The following is a 21,285-nucleotide window of genomic DNA, read 5'->3' on the forward strand; positions in this document are numbered from 1 at the left end:
TGTCATATTTTCATTTTTCAGACTATAATTGATATTATAATATAATATGCTTTCTTTTGTATCTTTCTAATTTCATTTAGATACTTTTCCTGAAAGAGAAAACCCTTTAGAGTATGGTGGTATTTCTCCTCTAATGAAGTCTTCTATGGGAAAATGTGATTGTTTTTATGGTTTGTTGAGGACCTAAAATGAGCTCTAGAAAATTCATCCTGATCCATGACCTTTGTGAGTTTACAATAGGAAGTAACATAACTCACTTTTTATTCAACATACACATGTCACTGAAATACATAGTCAAGAGGTCATTTATCTCAACACGATAACTATCTGAAACAGAGTTAAAAACGAAAAACAAAAAATGTAATAAAAACAGCAACAACAGCAAAGAAACCTTAGAGTATAATCTCTTCAGGGAAGCCAGAATCAATGCTGCAAGCCTTTGGTCCAGGCTCTGGGTCGTTGTTTTCTAATTACAGAGAATCTCAGACATTAGAGTTCATTTCATTTAACAGTAAGCACAATTCTAACTAGCTTCCCTTAGCCCTCTCACTGTCCTGTTTGCCTCTTCCTCCCCAGTGTATCTACTTGGGGTCTTCCAATTTTGCCTGCCTGCATATCTTTGCATCTGTAGTGATGCTGATGGAGCCCAGTTTCATTCTGTTTCTCCTGATCATGGTAACTACCTCCTCAGTAGCTCCACTCTTCCATCGCCGCTAACATACCCTTCACTACAGTGGTCCTGCTGTAAAACTATTGGAAGCACCACTGTCCAAATTAAAAATCCTTAATGGATTCCCGATTACCTGCAGAATTGAGAGCTCCTTGGCATGGTATACAAAACCCTTCATTCATTGGCCACCGCTGTTCAGATGCCAAGCGAAGAAGAGCAGCCAAGGGGGCTGAGAGCCACCTGTTAAGACTTGGTCACAGGCAGCATGGGGATAACTTCAGGTTTTGTGCAGATATCTAATGTGGTGACTGGCCTTCAGAAGGCCATGGACATCTGGTCTTCTTGAGACTTTGGGAAGGTAAAGAGTCAATAGTATTAGGAAAAGCTGTTCTTTCTTGGCCTACCAGAGTTCTAGCATCAAAAATTGAATGCTTTTTTATCATTTTACAATCATTTTATTTTTTATCAAAAAAGTATACCATTTTTATTAAGTTTCATAATTAACTCTCATAAATTCATGAGTTTTTTCAATCCCCAAAACCCAGTAACTTTTATTGCTTTAGTAGAGAAAGTATTATATTGAGATTATTTTGAAAATTGCATTCCAATACCCAACACTGATGTCTTATTAGTTTCCTTCAGCTATTATTGAGAATATATTGGAAGAATTTTAAATATTTATTACAGAGGCTGGGTGTGGTGGCTCACGCCTGTAATCCCAGCACTTTGGGAGGCTGAGGCAGGTGGATCACAAGGTACAGGAGATCAAGACCAACCTGGCTAACACGGTGAAACTCTGTCTCTACTAAAAATACAAAAAATTAGCTGGGCGTGGTGGCGGGCGCCTGTAGTCCCAGCTACTCGGGAGGCTGAGGCAGGAGAATGGCGTGAACCTGGGAGGTGGAGCTTGCAGTGAGCGGAGATCATGCCACTGCACTCCAGTCTGGGAGACACAGCGAGACGCCATCTCAAAAAAAAAAAAAAAAAAAAAAATTTATTACAGAAGTTTATATATATATATATATATATATAGGCAATTTTCAAAAGAACATCATGGAACACTTAATAGCTCAGAAATAATTTGAGGCAAGTTTTAAGCAATAAAATCACTTTGTAATATCATTTTAACAAAATTATTCAACTTTTCTCCAAAAGAAAAGTGCAATATCATTTCCTTTGTCTTTGTTAACCTTTTAATTGAAGTTCAGGGGTACATGTGCAGGATGTTCAGGTTTGTTACATAAGTAATGTGTGTCAAAGGGGTTTGTTGTACAGATTATTTCATCAGCTAGGTATTAAGCCTAGTACTCATTAACTATTTTTTCCTGATCCTCCTTTGTCTTTTTATTGTTGATTTTTGTTAAGTATATAGATGCAAGGAAGATAGAAATCAGAATATGATATTCTGAATATTGTCCATTATTCTATAACATGCTCCTTATTTTATTTTGGCTTATCTTGTCGTGTTTCTAAGTCTGATACTTTATGTTAATTGCAGATTTTCCATAGACTGCAAAATAGACTTTTTTTTGATGATACCTGTTAGCTCCATCTTCCTGCAGGTCACAAAGCAACCTGAGGGTATTAGGTAACCTGTGGCTATAAATTTAAAGTATTTGAATTTAAAGTATGTGAATTTAAATTATAAATGTATACTTTAGGGATTGTCAAATTAGCAGTGGCTTAAATTTTGTCAAAATTATGCTTAAGAGTAATATAAAAGTAATATTCTCTTTGTAAGGCAGGAAAGCAGAGCAAGAGACTCAGCAGCCTCTCATTGGAGTTTTCTCTCTGATTATCCTAGTACTTCACTCTCGCTCAAAATAGTTACTCCAACCACTCTTACAGCATAACCTAACTTAATATAATATGAATAACCATATTAGTCACAGGAAAGACATTATACATATAAAATTACAGGAAAACTGTTCCCTTACCAATAGTAGGAGCATCTAGCCTTCCCCATCAGGATGCTTCAGCTACAAGTGGAAGAAAAACAGACTAAAAGTGGTTCAACAATAGGAGTTTAGTAAGTCATATAAACCAAGTCTGGTAGTAGAAAGTTCTGGGAAATCTCGGCACTTCAAAGAACAATCGGAGACCTAGGCTTGTTCTTTCTTTTTTCTCTACTCGCTTTGGAATGCCTGCAAAGTGTCTCTTCATAGTTGCAAAACTGATGTTATGCTTCTAACTATAATCATCATGTTCGCACAAGAAGATAGCCAAAGAGAAGAAAGATCTGCTCTCTCTCTCCACCTCCCCGCTTTCCTGGACCCTCAGTATAATGGAAGGTGTAAGAACTAAAATAAAGGCCAAATATTATGTATTGGCTTGACATCTCGTGAAAATGCTAGAGTCTCCTATGGCCCAACTAAAATTCTCCCTCCCCACTCTGCTGCCACAGATAAGGTCCCCTAGTGAAAAGACCCTCCTTATCAAGGTGACCAGACACAGCTCCTATTCACACTTGAGTATCAGGTTTCAGCTCCCTGACAGTCCACAGGATTATTCAAACAAGCCCATCACATACCCCCTCAGGAACCAGGGCACACCACATCCTGTTGATATGACAAAGCCTGCCCCCTACTACCCCTAGTTGTTCACCATGGTCCCAAATGCAACACCTTCCCATGTGGCCATGTGTGGCATGGGCTCCCCTCCCCTTCCCTCCCCTCCTCCTCCCCTAGAGCTGTGAGTATATGTGGCCAATGAACTGCTGCAAATCTCACCTGCCCAGTGTCAGGAGTCATGTGTTTGCTGTTCAGCTGTCTTTATATCCCTAGAGAGGGAATTTCTCACTCTCTTGCCAATGGAGTGAATTGAAGCCAATTTTAAAAATCCAGGAAGGAAATTATTCCCTGAATTTCATCAGAAAACTTCTATTTTCTTGTGCCTCATCTACCAGAAATAAATCACAGAGTCAGCCCTGAGCTAATCACCGGCAAAGAGGACTGTAATGATTATGACTGACTTAGACTAGTCAGGCAGCACGCTCTGCAAGGTGCACAGAGCTGCCTGCCATCAGGACACAACTGGGGCTCTGTTAGGGAAGAAGAGGGGAAGCCCTCACCCTCACCTTTTAGTACGACTAGGATTGCCTCTGCAAAGGTGAGCAGCACTATCAGGCCTGCTTCTAACATGGGAAATGTGGTACTTTTCATTCTGCCTGTCCCTCTAGCAGGTGTAGTAGTAAATCAAAGGTGAATGGTTGCCAAGGGGATGCAAAGAGGGATAGGCGATATCAGTATAAACACTCTGTTTGCATTTAATCCAGTCAACCTCTATGTGTGAAAGATATTAGCCTCACTCTGCTGATGGAGAATTAAAGCTTTGCACTAAGTTCAAGGACACCACATACTAAGTAGTGGATTTGGGATTCAAATATGGGTCTGTCTGATCACAGAGCTTAAGCTCTCTTGTCACTATACAGATCAGGTGAGCCGAGGCATGAATCTCAATGTCACAGGAGGCTGCTGAAGGCGAGGAAATAAGTTGCTGACACTAGAAAACTTGCTCTAGTAGCATGAAATCTAACCAAATGAGTCCCTGGGGGTTTCTTTAGGACAGGAAAATAAGAACCCACTGGAGCGAAGTGAGTCTTTTTTTTTTTTTTTTTTTAGCAAAGTGAGTTTTCTACATAGATGTATCAAACTTACAAGCCAGCTCTCAGTCATCTGGGAAGTGATTACACAACCCGAAGATTACTGTTCACATCTGCTTCCTCTCCCACCTGAGCCCTACATTTTGGTCATTCTCCTAAACAGAAGAGAAGTTCATAAACATGCTACTCAAATCAGTCACCTTGGTAATTGGTTAATAGATTTGATAAACTCTCTCTAAGGGAGAAGAGTTCGTGTAAATCACTTTGAGGATATCTATGGATTCTGAGTCATAGCTTTTTAAAAGCAGATGTAATGTGTTTAATTCAATAATTCTAGTCTTTGTTCCAGTATTTCGAATCATTTCTTTTCAAAGCTCTCATGTGAATCTACTTCATAAAAGAATTAGTAAAGTAAATGAGAAAGTAAAGAAGTAGGCATATTTGTGTAATCAAATTAAATTATGTACGATTTTAAAATTTAAAAAAAGACAAAGCTAAGTGTAGTAGGCTGAATAATGGCTCCCATAGAGACCCACATCATAATCCCTGGAACCTGTGAATGTTGCCTTATAGAGCAAATGAAATTTTGCAGATGTGATTAATTTAAGGATCTTGAGTTGGGGAGAGCAGCCTGGATTATCCAGGTGAGCCTTAAATGGAATCACAAAAGTCCTTATAAGAGGGACACAGAGGGAGATGACTTTCTGACTCCAGAAGACAGAAAGGCCAGGTGCTCAGGGAAGCAGAGATCAGAACGGTATGCTTTGAAGATGGAGAGAGAAGTCACAAGCAGAGGGACACAGGCAGCCACAAGAAGCTGAGAAGGGCAAGGAAACAAATCCTCCCCCTTAGGGCCTTAAAAAGCCCCGCTGACACTTTGACTTGAGCCCAGTGAAACTGATTTCATACTTCTGACCTCTAGAACTGTAGGAGGTAAAGAATAATTTCTAAGAAGGCGGAAAAAGAAAGACTTCAAGACAAGTAAACTGATTTTGAGTATCAGGTCCCCCAGTCATTAGCTGTGTCACCCTGGATAGTTCAGCAGTTTAGAAGGCAATATATTAAAACTCTCTGAACCTTTTTATTCATCTGTAAAATGGGGTGATAATAATAACTAATGTATTAGAGTTGACCGGAGAAAGAGAACCAACAGGATGGATATACAGAGAGAGATTATTTTAAGGAATTAGCTCCTGCAATTTTAGAAGCTTGACAAGTCTAAAATCTACAGGGTAGGCCAGCAGGTTGGAGAGTTGGGAAAAAGTTTCAGTGTGGGTCCACAGGCAAACAGCTAGCAGAATTCCTTCTTATTAGCAGGAGTCCATCTTTTTCTCTTAAGGCCTTCATCTGATTGGATGAGGCCCACTCACATTATGGAGGGTAATCTGCTTTACTCAAAATCTACCGATTTAAATATTAATCTCATCTAAAAATATTTTCATGGAAACATCTAGAATAATGTTTGACTAAATATCTGTGTACCATAGCCTAGCCAAATTGACACACAAAATTTACTGTCACAAGCACCTCATGAGATTATTATGAAAATAATGAGAGAATATATGCAAAACACAAAGCAGAATAAAAACATCTGATACTATTAATATTACTGCTCATGAAAGGAAACATGATATACTACCAAGGGCATGAGATTTGTGATCAGACAACTCTGAATTCAGATTCTAACTTGATCACTCACTTTATGATCTTAACCTCTCTGCCTATCAGCTTCTTCCTTTATAAAACATGATTTTTGAAACCTAGCTTATTTTGGTATGTGAGAGTTAAATAAAATATTAATTCAATGAAAAAAAAAGTATTTTGCTAATGGAAAACATGTCAATGTTCCTACCATCTCTCTTTCTGCTCCATCCTCCCCAATTGTGCCCCTCTTAGCTTCACTGGACTTTGCACCCCTGTGGCTTCCCGTGACACTATTGCCCATCTGAAAGGACCCGAGGAGAAGGAGAGTAGAGAGGAGGGCAAGGTCTAAGTGTTCACCATTGAGTGCCTTCACTAAAAACATAACCCTCTGGGAAAAACATATTTCAATAAACACTATTTTAACATAAGATTTCATTTTATGAAGTGACTCCCACATCCTGGCTGATGGCCCATGCTAGCTAATGAGGATTTGCCAATCTGTTTTCCAAAAATTATATTAAGCAAAAATATTATAGACAGATACATTCCCAAGACTGTACATGCTGGAGTCAGCCAATTTGGCAATTACATTGTAATTTTCATTCCATATTTATTCTTTCTACTGTAACTGTATCCAACAAGATTTCAGTGAAGGGCAAAGAACAGGAGAAGTGGAAAGAACACTGGCTCTGGGGCCATTTTGAGCCTGGTTTGGCTCCAAGTTCAGCCACTTTTGAACTGTATAACCCCAAATAAGGCTCCAGGGCTTGATTTCCTTTTCTAAAAAATGGAGATGATAATAGTGCTACTGTTCCAGATGGTTGCAAGAGTTAGAAATAATGACTGCGAGGTATCTGGCATGTAAAAAATAAATGTTCTGACAATACACTATTGTCATCATGGGAGTTTTCTAGAGTCTGGAAAAGACTCTAAGAGATAGGTTTTAATATAAGGGATATCAGAAAATCTCAGCAAACTGTGGAGTAAAGAATAATAGGTTGAGCTCAGTGGACAGAACCGGCGAATGAAAATAAAACAAGTAATGTCTCCCCTGCTGAGAAAGGTTTATTTAACTAAAAACCAAAGTTAGTGAAGCTTTTGTGAGACTCTTAAGTTTGTTATAAAACAAAGTCCCTAATATCTAAAGAACTGAAATAAAATTTCAATAATTCCTGGCTTTTCTACTCTGGCTGGAAAAGAACTTCTTTCCTTGGCATCCACAGAATCTATGTGATGAAGTAGAAGCAGACCTGTGCTGGGATTGAAGGCCAATGGCTTCTAGTTTAAGCTCTGCCAGTGAGTTACTTACTGCATGGTAGAACAGACAATTTCCTAAGAAAAGAGAGTAAACAAAAGACATTTGGAAACACTCACCCAAGGATACATATATCAGAATCAGTTTTATTATAAATAAAAGGGAACCCAAAGGAATTTTGGCTTAAGTAAGATAGGATAGAGAGGAGATAGTCAGTCCAGAGCTTGTTTGGTGACTCCACAATCATTATCCATTCTAATTTTGCTCTCTCTATATATATATATATATATATTTCATTCTCTAGATTGCTCATGGATATCTACTAGGATGTCTACTGGATATATTGCTAGGATATAGATATATTGGCAGATACCTACTAGGATATCTACTGGATGTACTGCTAAGATATAGAGATATTGCTAGGATATCTACTGGAGAGCCCATCATCACATTTACACTGCGAAGAGCGGGAAGAAAGAAACTGGCAGAGGTGTGAAAGGGGTGCACATCCTGCTGAGTGAGCAGCCTCCCAGCACTTTATCATGCTGCCAAATCAAACTTCAAGAAGGGCAGAAAATGCAGTATTTTAGCTGAATATATTGCTAAGGACAGGGAGATGAGGAAACATTTGATGGAAATCCAAGAAAGAGATGAGAGATCGGCCTACAGCTTCTTTTACTCCATGCTTTAGTGGTATGGCGGTATTAAAATCATTTTAAAAATTATTTGATATTCTTATCTTCAAAAGATGGAGTCTCATTCCCCTTGCCTGAGTGTGGGCAGTAATATGTGATTCTAATGAATAGAGTGTGGTGGACGTGGCAGTGTTAGACTTCTGAGACCATGAAATACCATAAAAAGACATTATAATATTTGCATTTATAATATAATAAATATTATAATATTTATAATGGAAATACCATTATAAAGACATTATAATAATGGCTCTCTCTGTGCCTCTCTACCTATCTCTTTGTCTCTGTCTCTCTGTCATTATATCTCTGTGTGTGTCTCTTTCAGTCTCTGTGTCTGTTTCTATTTTTCTTTGTATCTATCTGTCTCTGTCTCTATCTGGCCATCTGTCTCTCTGCCTCTATATCTCTTTGTCTCTCTGTCTCTGTGCCTCTTCTCATTTGGTCAGGAGAAGGAACCAGCAGCCACGTGGTGAGGACACTTGAGTAACCCATAGAGAGGTTCACATGACAAGAAACTAAAGTCTCCTGCCAACAGCTATGTGAGTGAACCATCTTAGAAGTAGACCTTCCAGCCCCCATCAAGCCTTTGGATGACTGGAGCCCCTCCCCACATGCATCCTGTTGGCAACCTCCTGAGAAAACCTGAGCCAGAACTACCCAGCTCAACTGCTCCAAGATTCCTGGCCCATAGTAACCATGTGAGATAAGAAATACTTGCTGCTTTAAGAGTTAGAGGAATTGTGCAACAGGAGATAACTAATACCAATAGCTAAAATATCTAGAGGATAAAAGAAATCCTGTCACGTTTAGTGCATGTTTCTAGTCATCAAATATTTACTGAGCACCTACTATGAACTGGGTACTGCCCTAGATACTAGGGACACATACTAGTAGACAATAATCAAACAATCAAATAAATAATATGTGGAATGCCATGAGAAAAACATAAATGCATGAACGCATGTTGTACCACTCAGAGTCCTACATGCAGAGGGCTGAATCCAGTAGTTGTCTCAGCAGGAAGGGATCTAAGAGCTGATGGAAAGCTCACAGAAAAACAACCTCCAGAACCATACTATAAAATTGATCTGAAGGGAAGCTGCAGCTGCTGCTGCCACCACTGATCTTTACACCACACCGCTTTTGACACAGGCAAAGGCTGCTTTCGCTCCTGCCAACATGGAAGCTTGGGGCTCCTGCTGACACTTGCATTAACACAAGGAGTGCCTATGTTCAGTCTGCTTGTCACACAGCTGCCTTCCAAAGCAAAGCCTTCCATCTGATCAGCGGTATCTGCACTCCACTGGTAAGGGGGGCTGGAAATTCCAGATTTTTTTTTTAATTCTACATTAGAAAAATTGGAGTTTACATTGGATTCACAATATGGGAAACTACTAAAATGAGAAAAAGGTATTTGGGAAATATTTGGGAAAATCACGCATGACAGATATCCACTGTCAAGTAAGGTAAGCTGGAGAGTAAGGGGGTGTTAATTTAGATAGTGTGGTCAGGGAAGACTTCCCTGAGAAGGCAGTATTTGAACAGAGACCTGGAGGAAATAGAAAAGCAAGTGCAAAGGCCTTGAGAAAATAGCATATTTGTTATACTTGAGCAACAGAAAACAGATCAGTGTACCCAGAGCAGAATTATTGAGTGGGCTAAAGAGAGGAGACAAAGTCAGAGAGATAATGAAGGAGGGGGTCAATCAGGAAGTAGGAGCATTTTGTTGGCTATGATAAGGAGGCATTTAAAGCCGGTTTCTCGATCCTATTCGTTTAAGTACAAGCTAACAAAATATAAGTTGGAGGGAGGGGAAATAATTCAATATTCCTTCAATCAGGCCTAACATCGGTGGCTTTTAGGACCCTTGTCCTTTGCCAGCTCCCTCCTCCAATCTGCCCTCCCCCAGGCCAAAGTGAATATGCTTTTATATGGTCTACATTGATTTGATTCCCAGTTTTCTTTCTTTCAAGGCCTTCTTTCTTATTTTCTGTATCATAACCTGTGCTTCAGTAAGGAACTAGTTGAAATGGGACAGGACACCAGAGAGCTATTTACAGAAGGTGATGCTGTATTAATCCGTTCTCACTAAAAAATACAAAAAACTAGCCGGGCGAGGTGGCGGGCGCCTGTAGTCCGAGCTACTCGGGAGGCTGAGGCAGGAGAATGGCCTAAACCCGGGGGGCGGAGCTTGCAGTGAGCTGAGATCCGGTCACTGCACTCCAGCCTGGGCGACAGAGCGAGACCCCATCTCAAAAAAAAAAAAAAAAAGAAAAGAAAGAACTACTTAAGACTGGGTAATTTATAAAGAAAAGAAGTTTAATTGGCTCATGGTTCTGCAGGCTGTACAGGAAGAATGGATTGGGAGGCCTCAGAAAACTTACAATCATGGCAGAAGGCAAAGGGAAAGCAGGCACGTCTTACATTGGCTGGAACAGGAGGAAGAGAGTGAGGTGGAAGGTGCTACACACTTTTAAACAACTAGATCTCTCAAGAATGCACTCATTGTCATGAGGACAGCACCAAAGGGGACATCCATTCCCAATGATTCAATCACTTCCCACCAGGCCCCATGTCCACTACTGGGGATTACAATTTGGCAAGAGATTTGGTCAGGGACACAGAGCAAACCAGGAAAAGAATTCATCCTAAGGAAAGTGAGAGTCAAGTTACACTAATTAGATTCAGAGAAAAGTGGGTACGGTAGGAGTGAAGGGATGATTTAGGTACCACCATGACTGGCATGCAGATTGTCCCTAGATTAATCCATCCACACAGGACTCACTTGCGCTGTAAGGCATACAACTATAATTTTAAAAGAGTGAAATACTCTAAGATCTGCACTGGTACAAGATGGCAGCACACTGATCCCAGCAACTTGTGCAGTGGTGAGCAAGGACAGAAATGACATCTGAAGAGATAAATAAGTGTAATAGAATAGATATTGGCAGTAACCAAGAATAGGGTTTATATTTAGCACACCGTGTTAGAGCTGCCTCTTTGGACATCATTAAAACTAGAAAATATTGGCCAGGCACAGTGGCTCATGCCTGTAATCCCAGCACTTTGGGAGGCCAAGGCGGGTGGATCACTTGAGGTCAGGAGTTCGAGACCAGCCTGACCAACATGGTGAAACCCTGTCTCTACTAAAAATACAAAAATTAGCTGGGTATGGAGGGGGACACCTGTAATCCCAGCTACTTGGGAGGCTGAGGCAGGAGATTCACTTGAACCCCGGAGGTGGAGGTTGCAGTGAGCTGAGATTGCACCTTTGCACTCCAGCCTGGGTGACAGAGTCTTAACTCTGTCTCAAAAAAGAAAAAAGAAAAAGAAAATAATCATAGAAACCTAGTGCAGGAAATGAAAAACTTGACTAACGTGAGGCAGCAAAAAGGACCAATTTATGAGTCAGTGAAATGAGATTTGCGGAAATCCAGTTCTACTTGGAACAAATATAAAAGCTTTTAGTCTCCTTTGAATGTGAAGGACTGAAGCCAGAAAAATGACAACGACCCTCTGACATTATACAGGTTATATGAGAATCATGCCTAAATATTAGAAGTTTGGGCAGTTCCTTCATGATTTAACAATATGTTTCGGACATCTTGAGGAAAGAAGAGACTTGTGCAAAAAGAGTCTAGGGCTTGGGTTGGGGATTGCGGGTAGTTATTGATACCCTATAGTTAATCGCAGCTGTTCTGCTTCTTCCTCAAAACGAAATTATTTGGATCGCAAATCCATTAACGACTAGGTAGAAATGCAAAGCCTTGACTAGTTGTTCATGCTGTGCATTGAAAAAAGACACTACATCCAAGGGATATATTTCACACCAGTCCCAGAACTAAAAATTTGCTTTTTATAACTCTTCTTGCTGTAGTTAACAGTTGCTTGGGGATAAAAGTCATTTTTTTCCTATGTCTAGGAATTTGATTTGTATATGAGATAAATAAGTATAAACCAAAGCCAAATAGCCTTCAGGCTACCGTTATTCTGAGAAATAACCCTTCAGGGCTTGCTTTGCTGCAAATTGAAGAATGTGTTTGGTTCAATTTTCCTTCTTCAAGTCAAGAAAGCAAATGGCAACAAAATGTCCCAGCAGTGGAGAGCTTATGTAAGTGACCTCTTCACTCTATCTAGCAGGCTACCATCAGAAAGCCCTCCTTTTCCAGACCTTGTCTTCTTTACTACTCAGTGTACCAGGATTTCTAGGCAACCCACACTGCTGGGACAGCACTGGAGCTAGGCAAGCGAGGATCCAGCCATTCCCAGGATCATAGAGGGAAAACTCTGACAACAGCCACTTGTTCCCAAATGTTCCATATTTCTTCTGATTCCCTGTGAAGCCTTGACCTCCCAGAATCCTCAAGCCTCTGTGAGTACATTGGACATGGGGTGCTGGAACACTCATTATATAGGCCCCTAATGTTAGAGCTTCAAGACTCTGTGTCAGCTGCTCACGGCCATACCACTTGAACACTGAGCAAACATGCAGTTTATTGATTTCATCAAGGCTCTAACACTACTTGGACCTCAGCCCACCAAGGCCCTTGAATCAAAAAGAGTCAATCAAATTACATCCTTTCTCTGTATCACCTTCAAGCACTGGTTTAAAGCCAACATTCCAGACTACTGTGATCTCATTCAGTCTGTGCTTTGTTAACTCGAGTATCCCTATTAATGTATAAGCATTTCTGATCATTCAGCCTTGCCCACAATAAAAATATCAGTTGCCCTAATTTTCACACTGTTTGTGGGAAAGCAATACACTGCTTCTATTTGGCTTGATTAGATGGCATTGATCCCCCAACTTCTGAGGAACTGGACAACACTAATGGGAGTCACATTGCTTTAGTACAGTAGGTCTCTGAGTAGTTGTCTATGCTGTGCACTGCCACATCTGGTACCGAGCAGTTAATGATTTTTCACTCAAGTATTTAGATGTAGGCTTTGCGTACAAATTGCTTCAACTACATAACTAACTGTTTGAACTTCTTGAGAAATTAGAAACTTAAGCTGAAATGTGGTTGAGTAATTATATGCACTATGAGGATAGTTTTTCACATTATTTTAAAGTTAAGGGGTAGGGGAGGCAGAGGTTACTGAAATCAGTAAAGAGAGGCACTATGCAAGTTATCTGGTGTGATATAAAGACATGTGATTAAATTTGAGTGATTTAAATCATTGTTTCCCAGAATGAAAATCACAAATATTCATTTTCATGAAAATGTTTGCTAGGTATCCTATTATCTCCAATTACTTAAAAACAAAATTTTAAAAAATGAATGCATCCCCCTTCTCCAAATAAAACAAAGCTCTAATTTTGTCTGTAAACTGAAGTTCAGATCACACATAATTTTTATCTCAGAATCCTTTGGGCTAACATTGAGGACTGGAACAACCAAAAGTGTTCAATTATGATTTTTTTTAAAGAATGATGTTTTAAAACTTACTAGTCAGGTATTAGAAAAGTTATCAAATCTTTTCACAGTATCAGATTAGGCAAATTTGCATCAAGGTAACTTGGCAGAAATCATGTAATTCAAACTATCAACTCATTTGTCTCCCTCATATCTTCTTTCACATACTGAGTGACTGAGTAACATGCATTAACTTGTATTCTGAGGGAGGAGCTGATCTTTATGAGACATTTGACTGAATGACCATGAAGGAAAATAAGACACTTTCTTTTCTTTAGACTTATTCCAATACTTAATCTACTATGCAATAGACATTCCTTGTTTTGTATCCAGCTAGCTTGGGTTTAATATGCCACTGCTTTGTCTTTCTGTTACATATACAGTTTTGATTTATTTACAATATATATTGTACCATTTTGGTTTTTATATTGTTTGGTTGGTCGAATAAATTTGTGACACTTGAGGTGATAGTTGTTAAAAACAATACAGTATTTGATCTAGTTTCATCTCAACTATGTTATACTTGGACATTTTAGATGTTTATCAAAGGTCTTTTATGGGTAAGAAAGGAAATGTATGAAATAATAAATGTGTGACATTTATGGGTAATGTTGGCTCTGAACAAACTTTTGAAAACTTGGTTGACAAAATTTTGGATCAACTTTAAAAAAGCCTGACTTTTGAAATATCCGAATGCCTTGGTTCTCAGTATTATCATTCTTTATTGAATTTATTTCTCATTAAAATATGTAGTTTTAAGACTTTTTTCTAAAAGTATTATGCAATTTTTTTAGCGTGGGTAGATGGGAGTGTCAATTGTATATTATCGTACAGTTGACATGTATTTTTGTCTATTCTTTATTATCTAGTAGTTTCATGCTATATATACCATAACCAACTACTATAGCCTATGAGAAACATGTAAGATAATGTATTTACAGCCATTGTTACAAGTTTATGATGTGTTTTTCTGTTTTGTTTTATACGTATGTTATAATATTCAAAAAGAATATTGTTCTTGATTGAGGAAAGGATACAAAATGCAAAATCCACAATTTTGATAACTGCAAATTGCGAATTGTTTGGCAGTACTTTATTATATTGGGTGTCTTGTCTTTTTTTGGGCTTTTAGTTAGCTAATGAATGGATACATTAGACACTTTTGGGTTTTAGTTGGGATTTTACACAGCTTGCATTTTAATTCTTTGGTTCTGTGCTGTTTCTGTTAACCCACAGCATTATTTTAATAAATGTTATTACACCAACCTACAAAAAAATTCATGTTACTTGTCGCTTCCAGGTTGTAAAGATACCAGATATACCCTATTTGTCAGATAAAGCTTAGAGTTTTCAGTGAGAGCCTGGAACATAGCAGACACTCTATTTATCAAACATACTAAATAAATAAGGAAATAAATGTTTTTCTTTTATATATACACTGGAAGTGAGGGCCACAAAATGGAAAAATAAAGCACATATATTTTTCTTTTCTTTCTTTAAAGATCATTTTAGTCATTGATGCAAACTGCACTTTCATATATATGAGTCTCTTGTTCAAAGTTCACAGGTAACCATAGTAGCAGAGTGGTAGTGACTTCATGCAGGCATAAGGCATCCTACTGAGAAGTAAATAAGCTACCTAGTTAACAGTATTGATTAGCTATAATTACTTGACTATGATTTTTATATAGTCTCCCTTAAATTACCAAATAACCGAAATAAAGTGCACTGCAGTTCACTTGATCAATAACTGTAAAGTCAAAACAGATATTCTAAACTTTGCCTGCAACAAAATTCTTTTATAAGTCAGCAACCAGCAAGAATTTTAAACGAGAAGTTGCCAGAGCTTCCTTCTCATTATGCTACCTAAGACAATTACCCTACTTTCTTTGTCTCTGGGCATTAATAAAAATATATTAATGTTTAATGATGATGGGAGTAGTAGCTAAGACTTATTGAGCACTAACCAATTTGTACTTTACTTACGTTATCTCATTTAATCATCTTCTTATAAGATTGTCTCATCTCCATTTCACAGATGCAGAAAAGTGAGCTTCAGACTTGCCAAGTAAGACATGTAACAAGAAGTGCCATTCCCAGGGATCCCAAGCTGAAGCAGTCTTATTCTTCAGGCTTTCATAATTTCATCAGTTGACCAATTTTCAAAGCTCTGTGAGCCATTTGTAGAGAAAACATCAGAACTGTAAGAGCTAAGTCCCTCTAGGTGAGCACCCTTGTGCAAGTAATTTGATGAAATAATAATATTAAACACAATTTTTTCATTTGTTTATTGTCTGGGACATAAGTGTCATGATGGCAGAAACCAGGTCTTTCATCTTCAGAGCTGGATTATCTTGCCAGGCACATGGGAGCTGCTCAATAGTTGTACAATGAGAGTGTGGGTAGACAAATAAATCATGTACAGTCAAAAATTATACATTTCATAGAAATATATTTGATTTTTTTATTTTAAATTGTTAAAGATGTACCTTGTAAACATGACTTTTTGAATGCCACAGATCAGTGAATATAGCTTAAAAACAGAAATTTGCTTTTATTCAAGTGAACATACAGTGACACTATGTAAAACATCATTTGTCATAAAGAAAATATTCTAAAAATAGTTCACATAATTTTAGATTTTGGAAAAATTTCAAAAAAATTAATTAAAAAAATTAAAATGACCAAACAGTCAAAAGAATCTTGAGGAAAAAAAAAACAAAGCTAGAGGTCTCAAAATTTCTGATTTTAAAATGTATTTCAAAGCTGTAGTGATCCAAACAGTAAGGTACTGGTAGAAAGACAAACATACAGTCCTGTAGAATGGAATAGAGCCCAAAAGTAAGCCCTGTCATATATGGTCAAATAATCTTTGACAAATGTGCCCAGGCTATACAATGGAGAAAGACTAGTCTCTTCAATAAATAGTGTTGGGAAAATTAGATAGCCACATGACAAAAAATTAGTTAAATTCTAATTTTAAACTATATACAAAAATTAATTCAAAATGGACCTAGCCATAAGACCTGAAACTATAGAACTCCTAGAAGAACTCCTAGAAGAAAAAAGCTTCATGACATTAGTCTTGGCAATAATTTTTTGGACATGACACCAAAAGCACAGGTAACAGAAGCAGAAAAAGACAAATGAACTACATCAAAATTTAAAGAGTGTGGCAAAGGAATAAACAGCAGAGTAAAAAGATAATTTACAAAATAAGAGAAAATGTTTGCAAACCATTTATCTAAGTGGTTAATAACCAGAGTATACAACTCAACAACAACTACTCAACAAATAACCTAATTAAGAAATGAGACTGGGCTTGGTGGCTCACTCCTGTAATTCCAATTACTAAGGAGGCTGAGGCAGGAGGATTACCTGAGACCAGGAGTTTGAGACCAGCCCTGGTAACATAGTGAGACTCTGTCTCTAAAAAAATAAAAAATTAGTCAGGTTCAGTGATGTGTGCCTGTAGTCCCAGTTACTCAGGACGCTGAAGCAAGAGGATTGCTTGACCCCAGAAGTTCAAAGATGCAGTAAGCTGTAATTGTGCCACTGTACTCCAGCCTAGGCAACAGAGAAAGACCTTTTTTTGGGGGGGGAGGGGTGGAAGGAAATGAACAAAGGACTTGAATAGACATTTCTCCAAAGAAGATATACAAATGCCCATCAAACAAATGAAAAGATGCTAAACATCACTAATCATCAGGAAAATATAGATTTAAACCACAATAAGATATCACCTCACAATGGTCAGGATGGCTTCTATCAAAGAAAGAAAGAAAAAAAAACAGAAAATAACAAGTGCTGGTGAGGATGTAGAGAAATTGAAACCCTTGGGAACACTGTTGGTGAGAATGTAAAATGGTTCAGCTACTATAGAAAACTTTGTGGAGATTCCTCAAAATATTAAATATACAATCACCATATGATCCAGCAGTCCCACTTCTGGAAATAGACCCAAAAGAATTGAAAATATCAAAGAGATTTGCACACCCATGTTCATTGCAGCATTATTCACAATAGCCAAGAGTTGGAAGCAACCTAAATATAAATGACAGATGAATGGATAAATAAAATGTGATGTACATAACATACAGTGGAATATTATTCAGTTTTAAAAAAGAAAACCCTGCCAAATGCTACAAAACCTTTAGGGCATTACACTAACTGAAATAAGCCAATTACAAAAAGAGAAATGATTCCACTTATATGAGATATCTAAAGTAGTCAACTCTTGGAAACAGAAAACAGAATGGTGGTTGCCAGAGGCAGAAAACTTGGGGACAATGGAAGATGTTAACAGATACAGAGTTTCAGTTTTGTAAGATGAAAAAGCGCTATGGATCTATTGCACACCAATGTACATGTAGGTAATACTATTGTACTGCACATGTAAAAATGGTTAAGATGGTAAATTTTATGTTTTTGCCATACACAAAAACCCATATAATTGCCAACTTCTCATTATGTAAAACATGTATATTATTTTTAAAACCAACCAGTCAACCAACCCTCTACTTCATTAGCCTTTTATAAAAGATAGTATATTTTGCAACCAAATAACAGACACAATCTAATCTCAGAGTGAAAGATAATAGTCTGGACTGGAGCTCACCTCTCCCGGCTGTGGGATGCCGAAGCCATGCAGGTGCGGAGCAAAGCAGGTAGCTGCTGGCTGTGAGGAGGCTGTGGAAGGTGTGAGGAGACTGTGCGTTAATAAAAATATCCACGGAGAACACTGAAAACTCAGTGGATTCAAAAATCCATTAAAAATTTGGAACCGAAGATCATACTTGGAAGCGAATCAATGGACTCTGGAATATCCTTGGACAACAGTTATAAAATGGATTGTCCTGAAATGGGTGTATGTATTACATAACAATTAATGATAATAAGTGGAATCATAAAAGCATTGGAATGGCATCTCGGTCTGATACAGATGTCGATGTGGCAAACCTCAGGGAAACACTCACAAACTTGAAATGTGAAGTCAGGAATAAAAATGATCTTACATGTCAAGAAATTGTGGAATTGATGTGCAATGTTTCTTAAGAAGATCAGAGCAAAAGGAGCAGTTTTGTTTGTGTGCTTCTGAGCCATGGTGAAGAAGGAATAATTTTTGGAACAAATGGACCTGTTGACCAGAAAAAGATAACAAGTTTTTTCAGAGGGGATTGTTGTAGAAGTCTAACTGGAAAACCCAAGCTTTTCACTATTCAGGCCTGCCGTGGTACAGAATTGGATTCTGGCATTGAGACAGACAGTGGTATTGATGATGACATGGCATATCATAAAATACCAGTGGAAGCCGACTTCTTGTATGCATATGGGACATCATTGGCTAATAAATTGAGACTGGAGAACCAAAGAAAGATAGGAGTGAGAGATGACCCTAAGATTCTTTAGCAACTCAGTGGATTAAATGCCGTTTACTATGATGGAGAACACTACAGAAGGAATATAATTGGAGGAAGGTGAGAAATAAGAAGTTCACTTTTGGTCACTTTAAATTTGAGATGCTTGTGCAACATCCAATCAGACATTCGGAGTAATCTATGGTTCAAAGAAAATTCTGAACTGGAAACATACTTTGGGTATAATCAGCAGATAGGAGCTATTAAAGTCTTGAAATGCAAGTGTGAGTATAGGTAAAGAAAAGAAGAGATTGAGGACTGAGTCCTGGGTACTTCAACATGTAAAAGTCTGGAAGAGAAAGATAATACAGCAAAGGAGGCTTAGTGGAATGGGGGACTTCATGGGGGATATCTTCAAAGTCAAGTAAGGGCATGTTTTCAAGAAGAAAGTGAACAGTTCTATCATGACCTCTTGAAATGAGGACTGAATACTGGCATTGACTTTGGCAATGTCAGTATTGGAGGTCTTTGGTAATCTGAATAAGAGTTGTCTGTGTGCAGTGATATAAGTGAGTGATGTAAGTGAGTAAGGCTCAAACGGAGTGGTTCCAAGAGAGAACTAGAGGTAAAGAGAGGATCGCATCTATAAACGGTTTTTTCAGGGAGCTTCTATGAAAGGGAGAACCATGGGATCTCTGCTACAGGAAGATGTGGCATCTTGGGATAATTTTTTATTTAAGATTAGAAATGTTATATCATGTTTTTATGCAAATGGAAAAGAACTAGACATCTAGGAATGATAGTGGATAAAAGCGAACACTGTGAGTAGGAAAGAGGGGATTGGACGCAGTGACTGAGGGGATGGTTTGACCTAAAACAGGCACATTGCTCCTCCTAAACAATAATAGGAAGGGAGGCAGTGGCTATGAGCTCTAAAGGATGCAGGTCAGTGCATTTGGTCGGATAAGGACTTTATCTTCTGATTGCTTCTATTTTCTCAATAAAATCAGAAGCAAGGTCACCTACTGAGAATCTAAGTTTAAGAAAGTCAGAGGTTTAAGGACAGGAAAACTGTCTTCTCTGGAAATAAGAGAAAGGTTGACTAGAAAAATATAGTAGAATATACATTTCAATGTTTTATCCATGTCATTAACTTTACATAAGATAGTATGTTTTTAGCAAAAAAGGTAAAAAACACCTGAGGATGAACTAAATTCCACCTGTTCCCGTTTCTGAGTAAGCTAAAATGTGAGGTCCAAGAGGGAAGGGATTGTTGTCTACTTTGTAAAAAAAAAAAAAAAAGTCACTGTGCATAGAACATTGTAGACATGGTAGATGCTCAAGAAACATTTAGTGAATGATTTCACGAATGAGAAGGCGCTGTATCTCTAGTTTTTGCCATTGCTACAGATGGTCTTCACACCCACAAATATTTACCTTTTCACCTTATCCCAGCACATTTTTAGTAGCACTTTCCTAATTTATTTTTTTTAATATATGGTCACTTTCAAGAAAGCATTTTGTGGTTTACATCCATCTATTTTTCATTCTTCAAAATGTTGTTTTGCAGTATCTAATGGAGAGTTTAAAAGCTTCATGAACGAAAAGGTGCCTTCTGTCAAAATTAAATGAATGCAAAAGAATGAAAAGTTTGGGTTGAGTTCAAAATTGTAAGCTCCCAAGGAAAATGAATGCACAAAACTTCTGGTTTTCATTTCCCATATTCTTATATTAAACATGAAATTCAAGGGTTCTGACTGAATTAGAAAACTTAAAATTTGAGGACAAATTTCTGACGATAAAATGTTCTAAAGACTCTTAAATCAAAATCTTACTAAATAGCCTGACTAGCAATCGTATTTTTTTATTTCAATGTGTTTATTTTACTACAACAGTAAAAATTTTACTAAATCCCAAACTATCTGTAATTATTTCACAGAAATGAATGGTTCTGTGTGTTTATTGAGAAGAGAACAGAAGATCTGCTACTCTTCAACCACTGGAGGATATTAATCTTACTCTTTCTCATAAAACTGTCTAATAAACATAAGAAAAATATAAAAATTTGCTAGCAAATACAGAAATGCAAGTAAAAGCAATAAGGCAGCATTTTCACCAATTAAGAAGGTAATGAACATCACTATGTATATAGGTTTCTCATATTGTTATGATTTTCTTAGGATAAATTTTTCAGTATGGAATAATTGAATGAAAATTTCGAGGCTGGGAGCAGTGGCTCATGCCTGTAATCCCAGCACTTTGGGAGGCCGAGGCGGCGGATCACCTGAGATCAAGAGTTCGAGACCAGCCTGGTCAACACGGTGAAACACCGTCCCTACTAAAAATACGAAAATTCGCCAAGTGTGATGTCGTGTGCCTGTAATCCCAGCTACTCAGGAGGCTGAGGCTGGAGAATTGCATGAACCCAGGAGGCAGAAGTTGCAGTGAGCTGAGATCGTGGCACTGCACTCCAGGCTGGGCAACAGAGTGAGATGCCATCTCAAACAGAAAGAAAAGAAAAGAAAAGAAAAGAAAAGAAAAGAAAAGAAAAGAAAAGAAAAGAAAAGAAAAGAAGAAAAGAAAAGAGAAAAAAACATGGAAGGAAGGAAGGAAGGAAGGAAGGAAGGAAGGAAGGAAGGAAGGAAG

The 21,285-nt window shown here is 38.0% G+C and overlaps 1 pseudogene; it reads left to right on the forward strand.

Annotated features, from left to right (window-relative positions):
* The first annotated feature begins 18,001 nt into the window (after positions 1-18,001).
* On the forward strand, positions 18,002-20,239 carry LOC104658603 (annotated as a pseudogene).
* Positions 20,240-21,285: the final 1,046 nt, after the last annotated feature.

The sequence above is a fragment of the Rhinopithecus roxellana genome, chromosome 12, assembly GCF_007565055.1.
Source record: "Rhinopithecus roxellana isolate Shanxi Qingling chromosome 12, ASM756505v1, whole genome shotgun sequence".
Classification (NCBI taxonomy): Eukaryota; Metazoa; Chordata; class Mammalia; order Primates; family Cercopithecidae; genus Rhinopithecus; species Rhinopithecus roxellana.